Below are 12,537 nucleotides of genomic sequence, written 5' to 3'. Positions count from 1 at the left end.
AAAAAACTAATAAAATTAAAAACTTACCTACATTTACCAACCCATAGTAAATTTCATTAAATGTTTTACTGGTGGTCAAAATGAAACTTTTACTCCACGTCAATTTCATGTTGTAGGCCTGTACTTCAACCATTGAATTATGTGATTTACGATTTGCGATTTGATCGCATCACGAAATCACATTTGGCGCAAAACAGGGGGAGGCTTGACACATATGGGTGCGATCTGCGATATGGCGATCGAATCGCATCGCAACATCGCATCAGAAGAATTCAAGTGAACAGACGGAGGCAGTGGGCATGGATGTGATTTTCGATCTGTGATTAGATCGCATCACAAGGAGAAACAGGCAGTTTTGTGAAATAAACGACGGGACAGTTGGAATTATAATTTCAACACTCCCCTTTTATTTCAACTACTGGGTTATCAGTCATACCCAGACATTTCCTCAAAAATTAAAAACTTTTGTACCCCAATGGTTTGGTCAGAATGTCTGCAACCTACTCCTGAGTTCTGCAGTGTTTTAAAACGATTTCTCCATTGTTCACCAATTCCCTGATGTAGTGAAACTTTGTGTCAATGTGTTTCGTTCTCTTATGAAACATAACATTCTTGGATAATGCAATGGCTGAGCTATTGTCACAAAAGATCACAATTCCTTTTGTTTGCTCTTGGCATAACCTTCTTAACATCCTTCTCATCCAAACTGCTTGACATGCTACTGCTGTAGCTACCACATATTCTGCCTCTGCTGTAGACAATGCTACAATAGGCTATTTTTTAGAAGCCCAATTGAGCCCATGTGAAAAACATAACCGAATTTGCTTTTCCGATCATCTACACTTCCAGCCCAATCACTATCAGTGTATCCAATTAAATCTGAACATTCTGAAGTAGTATATAAAATGCCAAACCTTTTAGTACCTTTAACATACCTTAGAATCCTTTTTGCTGCCTACCAATGTGCTTCTTTTGGCCTCTCCATGAATCTGGAAATTAAACTAACAGCAAACATTATATCCGGCCTAGTTGCAGTCAAATACATGAGGCTGCCAACTATGCTCTTGTACAAACTAGGATCAAAATCCTTGTTGCTGTGTTCTTTGCTGAGTTTTAATCCCATCACTGTGGGAGTGATTGTTGCCTTGCTCTCCGGCATATTGAATATTTCCAACACTTCATTAACATATTTCGCTTGTGAGATAAAAATCCCATTTCCATTTTGTTCTACTTCTATTCCTAAGAAGTATCTCAGCAAACCCATGTTAGTCATTTCAAATTCTTCTTTCATGACTTTTTTGAAATTTTCAATAAGATAACCATCATTACCTGTGAAAATAACATCATCAACATATAACACAACAATTAGTATTTTACCATCCTTTTCTTTGATGTAGAGGGTGGGTTATCCCTCACACTTTTCAAATCCATTTTCTAGTAGATAGGAATCTATCCTACTATACCATGCTCTTGGTGCTTTCTTTAGCCCATAAAGAGCTTTCTTCAATCTGCACACTTTGTGCTCTTGGCCTTTCTTTTCATAGCCTACAGGTTTTTCAATGTAAACCTCTTCCATTAACACTCCATTTAGGAATGCTGACTTCATGTCCATTTGGTAAGCTTTCCACTTGTTTTGTGCTACTATGGATAGCACTGCTCTCACAGTTTCCATTCTTGCAATCGGTGCAAAAGTTTCGTCATAGTCTCTCCCATACTGCTGCTTGTATCCTTTGACAACCAGTCTTGCCTTGTGTCTTTATATTTTGCCTTCAGCATTACTCTTGGTCTTGTAGACCCATTTAACTCCAATGACTTCTTTTCCTTTTGGTAGTTCAACTAATTCCCATGTCTTGTTTCTTTCTATGGCATTTATTTCCTCATCCATACCTTCTATCCATTTCTTATCCTTAATTTCTTCTTCGAAATGAATAGGGTCATCAACATGAAAATATAATGCAAACAAAGAATTCATACCTTCATTTGCTGCCTCTTTCTCATAAATATCACTTAAATTTCTGAACTTTTTACCTCTTTCATTTGGTGTACAAGTGCTTGAAGAAGCACTTGAATTACCTCCTTGTGGTGTGCTTGTAGAAGCACTTTCATTTCTCCTCAAGGGTGTCCCTTGCTGTCCTTGTGTTGGTGCTGCTATTTGGGGATGTATTTCAGCCATCTCCTCATCATTTTCATCATGAGACATAGAGTTTTTAACATTCACTGTTTTCTCTATGCTTCCATCCCAAGCTTCCTCTTCAATGAACTGAACATCTCTACTAACAATCAGCTTCTTGGTGGATGGGTTATACAACCTGTAAGCTTTGGATTCCTCACTATATCCAATGAAAATACATTTTTCCCATTTGCTGTCCAACTTGTTCCTTAGTTGATCTGGAATGTGTGCATAAGCCACACATCCAAAAACTTTCATGTGGGTGACTCCTTGCTTTGTCCCACTCCATGCTTCTTCCGGCACTTTGTTCATGAGTGCTTTTGTAGGGAATCTATTCAAAATGTGCGCTACACAGTGTACAGCTTCAGCCCAATAATCATTTGGCAAATGCTTTGCCTTTAACATGCTCCTCGCCATATCCATGATTGTTCTATTCTTTCTTTCGGCAACTCCATTTTTCTGCGGAGTGTACCTAGTGGTAAACTGCTTATGAATTCCATTTTCTCGACAAAAAAATAGAAATTCTTTGGAGATATACTCACCTCCTCTATCAATTCTTAGAACTTTGATATGCAACGTGCTTTGGTTTTCTACAAGTGCTTTGAAATTGCAAAATCTTTCAAACACTTCACTTTTGTTCTTCAGGAAATATACCCAAGTTTTTCTTGTGAAATCATCAATGAATGTTAGTATGTAATGGCTTCCTACAAGTGATGGAGTTTGCATTGGTCCACATAAATCTGAGTGGAGAATCTCTAAGGGTGCTTTTTCCCTTATGCTTTTCCCAGATGGAAAACTTTCTCTGTGTTGTTTCCCCAAGATACAACCTTCACAAAGGCTATCTGGTTTCTCTATCAATGGTAATCCTCTTACCATTCCTTTACTATTCAACAAGTTAACACCTCCAAAGTTTAGATGTCCAAATCTCAAGTGCCACAACCAGTTTCCATCCTTTGGTTCGCTTTGGAAAGCCTCTTGAGTCACTGCTGCTATTTCTTCTTTATTTTTCAAATGTGCCTTCATTCTGAGAGGGAACATCCTATTCTTTGTCATCTTCACTTCAGCAATACATTGTTTGCTAGGATTATTATCCATGATGGTGCATACATCATTCTCAAAGAAAACATTGTAACCCTTTTGAACATTTGTCAAATACTTAAGAGGTTACACTTCATTCCAGGAACATAATAAACATCTGCTATGGTTTTCTTTTCACCTTTCTTTGTTAAGACTTTTACTTCTCCTTTTCCCATAACATAAACTTTGTTATCAGTTCCTAGTGTGACTTGTGACTTCACATTCTGATCTAACATGGAAAATAGGGCTATGTTTCCTGTCATATGGTTGCTGCAACTGGAGTCTAGAAACCATACATCTTCACTCTTTTCTTTAGCCATATTACAAGCTAAAAACAAATTATTTTGGCTGATATTTTCTCTAGTGAGATTTGCACTAGTTCTATTAATCATCTCATGCTGCTTCTTCCTACATTCATTTGCATAATGCCCATATTTTTTACAATAGTGACATTGGACATTGGATTTATCATACCTTCGTCCTTGAGCATGATGTTCTCCACTTTTTTGGATGCTGCCTTGGCCTTGGTTTTGATTTGGATTGCTGCCTCTTCCTTGAGAATTTGCTGGACTGTTTCTTCCACCTCTATTTTGGCTTCTGCCTCTTCCTCTCTTGTTTCCTCTGCCTTGACCTCTTCCTCTTCCAAAGAACATCTGGGTCTTGAAGGCATGTTCTAGAGATGAGTTTTCATTTCTACTCAACCTCTGGTCATGTGTTATCAGTGATGCATGTAGTTCATGAACTGAGAAGTTTGTGGGATCCTTTGTCTCTTCTATGGTGGTGACAATCACATCGAACCTTAACGGTAGGATCCTCAATTGTTTCTCCACAATCCTCCTTTCTTCAAGAATCTCTCCATGAGACCTTTTCTGTGTGACCAGACCAATCACATGTGTGAAGAATGAATCAATATTATCTGACTCCTTCATGCATAGATTCTCAAAATCTCTCCTCAGCAACTGTAGTTTTGTTGTCTTCACTTTCTCCATGCCTTGATAGGATGTCTTGAGAGTTTGCCATGCTTCCTTGGATCTCTTAGCTGCTGCTATCCTTCGAAACACACTCTCATGCACTGCTTGGTACAAAAAATAGAGGGCTTTTGAGTTCTTCTTCTTATAGCTCTTCAACAGATCTTTCTCTGCCCGAGTTAACCTATTAAACTCATTTTCATGTGCTGGTTCTTCAAAACCATCCTCAACAAATTCCCATAGGTCTTCTGAAGCAAGCAAAGCTTTCATGGTTATTTCCCAATAGTCATAGTTTTTCCCATTAAATTGTGGGAGCTGAGTATTAAAGATACCCATGCTAGTGCTGGCTCCAGCCATTCTTGCACTCTTAATTGTACTTCAAAATACTTGACTGTGTATTTAAAATAACTGATTGTCTTCAGCAGTAACACAAAAAACTAACTTGAGAAATACCTTGGATTTTTGACTGAGTCTTCACTCTGCTGGAGAAGCTGCTGCAGCAAGAAATCCTTCCTTCATCTTCTTTGACACGTTCAAAGAGCCTGGACAAGCTCCGATACCATGTTGGAAATTTTCTGTTTAATTCCAAAACAAAAGAACAGAGAAAAATACTATGTTTTTAAACACAGGATCTTAACACAGGGAAGCTAAAATTGTTTGGGAGAAGAACAGAGTTTTTCACACACATAAAAGAGAACTTGTATTCATTAATAAAAACTATTGTTACAAAATAAAAGATCTTCCTCTCAACAGAGGGATTACACCAGGAACACTTCAGTTCCAGTTCCAAAAAAAAAGATTACTCTGTCTCTCCAGAAAAATACTCTGTCTCTGTTTGCAAAATGTTACACTGCTGTGTGTAAAATTTTCATTACATTCACACGTTGCTGCATTTTACATTTCATATTCAACCAAAATATAATACATTAGCGTTGCTGCACATTGCCTTTCGTTTTCTCAACGAACAACCCTTACATTCACACTGTTGTGTGTGTTTCACTTGCACTCTGCTATATGTGCTTCCCTTGCATTTCATTACATATATAAAAATGAACAACAAACATAACAATACATATGTTTTACTTTTGTCATAAAACCAAAAAACTATTCTCGTGGATAAAAAACCAATAAAATTAAAAACTTACCTACATTTACCAACGCATAGTAAATTTCATTAAATGTTTTATTGGCGGTCAAAATGAAACTTTTACTCCACGTCAATTTCATGTTGTAGGCCTGTACTTCAACCATTAAATTGTGAGATTTGCGATTTGCGATTTGATCACATCGCGAAATCGCATTCGGCACAAAACAGGGGGAGGCTTGACACATATGGGTGCGATCTGTGATATGGCGATCGAATCGCATCGCAACATCGCATCGGAAGAATTCAAGTGAACAGATGGAGGCAGTGGGCATGGATGCAATTTGCGATCTGCGATTAGATCTCATCTCAAGGAGAAACAGGCGGTTTTCTGAAATAAACGATGTGGCAGTTGGAATTATAATTTCAACAGCCAGAAAGAAAGTCGAGATAAATCATGCGGAGCTTGGTTCTTAATGGACGGTTTTCTTTATTTTCTTTCTACTCCAACCAAGAATCTAAGAAAAAGTCAATATAAAGTCTCTTAGTTAAGATAAACTTTAAAATTAAAGAAAAAATCAATAAAGTCAAGGATAAATAGTACAAAGGTCGCCCATGAAAGTTTGAGACCTTTTGTCTAAAAAAATACCTAATTTTCTTTTAATTATTTTATTATATTCAATTTTGATAAGAATATTAGCTTATTTTAATGTTTTTTTTATTCTTGAATTTTCATTGCAATTTTTTTTTCTAATTTGTATTAATAAAATTATTAAATTATTGTAATAAATATTTAATATTTTCTATATTTAATTCTTATAATATTATCAATTAGTTATCTATATATATATATATATATATATATATATATATATATATATATATATATATATATATATATATATATATATATATATATATATATATAGGAGTTGTCTAACGAGGCGGAGGAATTGCCCGGTCGGCCAAAAGTGGCCTGAATCTGGGTAAAAGAAATTCAAAAAATCTTATATAGGTAGTGTTTGAATCTTGTTTTTGATGGTGGAAATGGATTGGACACCTAATATTTTGAATTTTAACAACTATAAATTGGATTTACAAAAATAATTACCAGATTTTCTCTGAATATAACCAGAATTTCCATAACTTTCCGGGCAACTCGTCTGCCTTGTTAGACTACACATATACATACATATATATATATATATATATATATATATATATATATATATATATATATATATATATATATATATATATATATATATATATATAGATATAGATATAGATATAGATATAGATATAGATATAGATATAGATATAGATATAGATATAGATATAGATATAGATATAGATATAGATATAGATATAGATATAATTGCAATAAATAAAAATTAATTCTTAACAAGTTGTCAATTGAAGTTTCAAATTAATAGCAAAACCAATCCATGGTATGACAAAGATTGTAAAAGTGTGAGAAGAGCAATTAAGGAAGCTGTTGATGAATCTTTAAAATGGACAAGATAAAAATATACAAAGCCCTAACTAAAAGGAAAAAGAGGCAGTGCATTCGTCAAAGACATGAGAATCTCTTACACCTCTCTAAGGTAGCTCCTAAGAAATTTTGGAGGCAGATTCTGACTAGGAAGACTAAAGATAATAATAAAATTGCTCTTCACGATTGGAATTCCTATCTTAAAAAGCTTTATGAATTTCCAAATGTCATGGATAATTTGGTAACCCTCCTCACAACGAAAGAAGTTTTCTCTTTAGGAGACATTAAGTTTGGGGTTAATCGCCTCACTAATGGGAAAGCTAAGGACATTGAAGGTTACCAGGCAAAAATCTTAAAAATTGGAGGTCCTGTCCTCATCCCCCACCTCCACAAGCTTTTGAATCAAGCAGTCAAGCAAGGGTTCCTTAAACCTTGGATTGAGAGCCTCATTATCCCTATTTTTAAAAGTGTGGATACAAATAACCCCTCTAATTATCGGACAATTATGATCAGCCCTCTCTTAGCCAAGTTATATGGTAGTATTTTGGAAAAGAAGTTAAGCATATGGCTTGAAAGTGAAGGTAAGTGGGCTAAAGGGCAAGCAGGTTTCAAAAGGCATCACTCAACAACAGACCACCTCGTTATGCTTAGGATCATTGTGAAGGAATGTCGTAATGATAAATCCAATTTATTTTGTTGCTTTCTAGACTTTAGAAAGGCTTTCGATACGGTTCCTAGAGACAACCTTTGGAATAGATTAGAAGAGCTAAAGGTTGCTCTCGAGTTGAGAGCTGCCACTATAAGGTTATACGAGAATGTAATTGCCAAGCTAAAGAGTAATGAGGGGTGGTCGAAAGATATTAAGTGTAACATCAAAGTTAAACAAGGTTGCCCCCTCTCCCCTACCCTATTTGGCATTTACATCGATAAGCTCGAAGGCTATTTAGAGGAAGCAGGAAGTGATGGCATGATCTTAGCTGGGATAGTCGTCATCCTTCTTCTCTATGCTAACGACATTGTTCTTTTCGCAAAGTGTCCATCTGATCTTGATAAGTAACTAAGGCTTCTTAAGGATTTCTGCTTTATCATGGGTAGGATTGTTAACGTTGACAAAACAAAAGTTATGATTATCAAATCCAAGAAGGACACTTACGCTAATTTTATGTATGACAATAATAACTTGGAGGAAGTTTATTCTTACAAGTACCTAGGAATTGATATTCATCACAAGCTCAACTGGAACCATAACATTGAGAAAAGGATTAATTGGGGGTGGAAAGCTTATTTTGGTCTTGAAAATAATTGTAAAATAGAAAATCTCGTAATGTGGGATAAAAAGAAGTTTCTCTTCGAAGCTTTAGCCACTCCTATTATCTTATATGGCTGTGAGGTTTGGGGTTACAACATCTCCAGAGAATCATGGAGAAAGATTGAGCAAATCTAGAAGCGTTTTATAACTTACAATCTAAAAAATAAAAGTAATACACCCTTTCCTATTCTCCTTATAGAAGCAGGTCTTTCCCCTATAGAGAGCCTAGCTATGATTAGGTTTATGTTGTACAAGCACAAACTCAATAACATAGACGATCATAGACTTCCTAAGCTAGCTTTAAATTCCAGCCAAAACCACCTAAGGCTCAATCGGGGGTCGCATAAAGACACAAGGGCCTGGTTAAACTATTGGGAGATCAACGAGAATGATGCTTTGCAAAACATTAATAACATTAAAGATATTTTTACTTTTAAGTTCAAAGAAAAAATGTGGTGTGAGAAAGATTTAGCAGCTAAAAGAAAATTAAGTTATTATAAGAAGGTCATCAACCCCACCCTAGAAGATCAAAATTATCTCTCCGTTTTAACTAACTCAAAGAAGAAAATTAATATAGCAAAGATTAGAACAAATTCTCATGAGCTCCATAGTGAAACAGGTCGTTGGGGAGTTCCTAAAACACCATGGATGGAAGGGATCTGCCATACATGTGAGAACAGGAACATCGAGGATGAAAACCACTTCCTCTTATAGTGCCCCGCGTACAACCACATTAGATCTCAATTTCATAATCTTTGTTACAATACTGACCTTCCTAGCCTTTTACAATGTCAAAATTATAGTGAGCTTGGGAGGCTTCTATCCAAGCTTTTTGAGCATAGGAATAAAATATTAAATCAAAATAAATAATTTGTTTCTTTAGGTGACATTAACCACCATCATCATCATCATCAATTAATTTAATAATTAATTAACTAACAACTAATTTTTTATTTTTAATCTTTCTAAGATTAATAATTCTATTTAATTCTTATAATATTATAAATTAATTAATTTAATTAATATAGATATATATAATTAAAATAAATAAAAACTAATTCTTAATGACTAGTTTATAACTAAATATTATTTTATTTATTTTAATAACTATTTCTTAACAACTAATTTAGAACTAAATATTATTTTATTTGATTTAATAATTAATTTACTGATAGCTAATTCATAACAGCTACTTAATCTAATAACTAATTCTTAACAACTAGTTTATAACTATATATTATTTTATTTGATTTAATAATTAATTTACTAATAGTTAATTCATAATACCTAGTTTTGGACCTTGATGTATCCTTGCTATTTAATATTTACGATTCACTAATTTTTTCACCTTTGTCTAGAGAATGAACCATATTAATTGGTTCGAAAGACCAAATCCTAATAATATGATTAATCTCAAAAACATTTTTATTTACAATATAAATCACAAAAGTCTAAAATCTAACCAAAAAAAAAATCAATTATTATTTGTAACACAATGAAAAAAAAAAAACGTAATTATTCTTCGCCCAATAAAAATTTGAAAAGAGTAAGGGTGTAGGTATTTAAGATCTTTGATATCTGTAATATGTTGGAGCTGATTCCTCTTGAAATCACAATGCTTCCAAATTGTCAAATTCTACAATAAAGAAGAGGAGTTTTCATGTACAATGAAACAACGAACTTTTAATATAAACCTGTGATCATACTTTTATTAATACAATTTTATTCAGAAAAATAAATATTCAATTTAACAAAGGTTTTTATGCAAATTAAATATAATTAAATATAAAGTTTTTTAAGAATTTCTAATTAAATATATATCATATTTTTATTATTTTTAATTAAATATTATTTATTTATTACAAAATATTATTTAAATGTTTATATATATTTTTATGGATATCATTTTTATATTAAAATAACAAAATAATATTAATATTACTTAAAAAATTATAATAGACATTATTAATGGTGAATAGTTTATTATATATTAAAATAACAATTTTAAAATATTTGTAGCTTAAGGGGGTCGTGAAGTTGGCAAACACCATATTATGAAGTATTATGTAAAGCATGCAATTCATAAGATTTAAGCTTTAAATCCCCATAATCAACCCCATTAGTGATGACATGGTGTTTTGTTAAGGCACTTCATGGTGAAAATGTCATTGGTTCAAAACCTCGTGGGTAAATACCTAGGGTGTTATGTTAAGGAACTTCATGGTGAAAATGTCACGAGTTCAAAACCTCATGGACGAAGATCCAATGATACTAAGGGCTAGTGTGGCATGGTCCAGGTGTGATCCCCGGGTGATTTTGATGGCTTAGATGCTCTTAGGTCGTGGCTACTCAAGCAACAAGTTAGGTCACCAGTTCGAAACTACATGGGAAAAATTCAGCCATGCTAATGGTCGGTGTGGCCTAGGCCAGTTGCAATCCCAGGGTGATTTTTACAGCTTAAATGCCCTTAGTGTTAGAAAATGTAACTAATTTGTTTCTTCATAATTGTCATTTGACTCATGTATCTATCAAATGGAGAAAGAAAATGATGTAAGAACAAAAGAAAAATTTAATTTTGTAAAAGCATGGGTTTCATTGTCAAAATATTTGTCATTAGGTCTCTTAGGGTTTACATGAGTCAAAGTGTCCTTTTCATAATGTAAAAGACTCTTCCAAGCATTTGTATCAAGAAAAGAAAAAGTATTTTGTATTTGGAAGTGTCTAGAATGATCCCAAGGCCAAGTCGGCCAACCAGGAAGAAGTCAACCTAGAGAGGGCTAATGGAGCCTCTTTGAAGGGATATCAAAAGAAGAGATTTGACCTCATTTAAATAGAATAAGCAAGCATCTATTAGGCTTGATCTGCAATTGGAGTGTTATGCACGTGACCTGCGAGAATAACATAGTGCCAAAAATACGAAACAATAATGCCAAAAACACAGAAATATAACATGAAATGAAACAAGCTGCAAAGATATTTTATTGCTTAGAAGTAGGATACACTGTTCACTTTCCTTCTCAAGGGGGCAACCTCCAACAGAGCAGAGCTCAATTTCAATAAAATTTGATGATTCTTCCCATGCTATCTAAGCCTATTTATAGCTTGATGACATCCAAAACCCTAACTACTAGTGATCCCTTCCATAATATAGGTTATCCACATTATATATTAACTATGGCCCATTTATAACTAATAGTGGTCCCTTCTTTATAATACGAGTCAGCCACTTACAATTATTATTAATGTGGATAACCGCTTACAGGCTTTATTGACTCAACTAACTAACTATGACTCTGATGAGGCCCCTTGGGCTTGTTACATAATTAAATGGGAGAGGGTTGGACCCTAACATGCGCTACCCCATCAAAAGAAGCTTTTTCCTGAAGGCTGAAGCTGCAGAAACTACTGAAGAATAATGGTTGGTTCCCATGTTGCATCTTACAGAGAGATGTCTTTCCACTTGATGAATACTTCCTTAATCGTGTGGTCACGAAGATGTCTTTCGCGAGTGTCAAGGACCTATTCAGGTCAGAGCCAAAGTCAACCTTCCTCATCCAATTATGCCGGACTTGTTTGAAGTCTGCAATTTTTCCCCACAACTTTCTTGAGGTAGAACACATGGAAAATTGGGCGGATTTTTGAAGTAGTCATCAGGGCCAGTTTGTATGTGACTCCTCCTATACGCTGTAGTACTTGATAAGGTCGATAGAATTTTGGGGCTAGTTTTTGGAAAACCTTTTCTTTAAGAGAGGTTTGATTCTAAGGTTAGAGTCGCAGGAACACCTAGTTACCTACTTTAAATGACCTCTCCGAATAGTGTTAGTTGGATTATTGCTTCATTCAATTTTGAGCTTGATGTAGGTTATCTTTGAGATGAGTGATCATGGTGGAATGGTTCTGCAAGAGCTTATCAACTGCCTATACTTAGGAAGATTTAGGGATATAAGATGCTAGTGAAGGTGGGAATTGTCCATACACTGCCTCATATGGAATTATCTTGGTGGCTTCATGATAGTTAGTATTATACAACCATTCAGTTTAAGGCATCCACTGTACCCATTGATGTTGCTTGTCTGAAGTGAAGCATCGAAGTCCTTATGTTTGATCACCAATTTAGGGATGATAGTGGTACTTTGTTGCAGTTGTGTGCCCCGTAGCTTGAGAAGTTCTTGCCAAAAATTGATGGTGAAAATTGATTCTCATTCAAACATAATGGAATTCGGCATGCCATGCAGTTTAAATATTTGGTCAATGAAAACCTAAGCCGCCAATGTTGGGGTAAATGGGTGCGGTAGATCACCAACATGAGCATATTTGGAAAGTATTTCAACAACCACCATGACGACTTATTTGTTGCTTGACTTTGGGAGACCTGTAATGAAATCCATGGAAACATCTGTCTAGACAGAAGCAGGGAGTGGCATGGGTTGTAAG

Source organism: Pinus tabuliformis, chromosome 9 (assembly GCF_031772625.1).
Source record: "Pinus tabuliformis cultivar Carrire ecotype Pingquan chromosome 9, CPIR1, whole genome shotgun sequence".
NCBI classification, from domain to species: Eukaryota; Viridiplantae; Streptophyta; class Pinopsida; order Pinales; family Pinaceae; genus Pinus; species Pinus tabuliformis.
Note: the sequence above shows the minus strand (reverse complement) of the source record.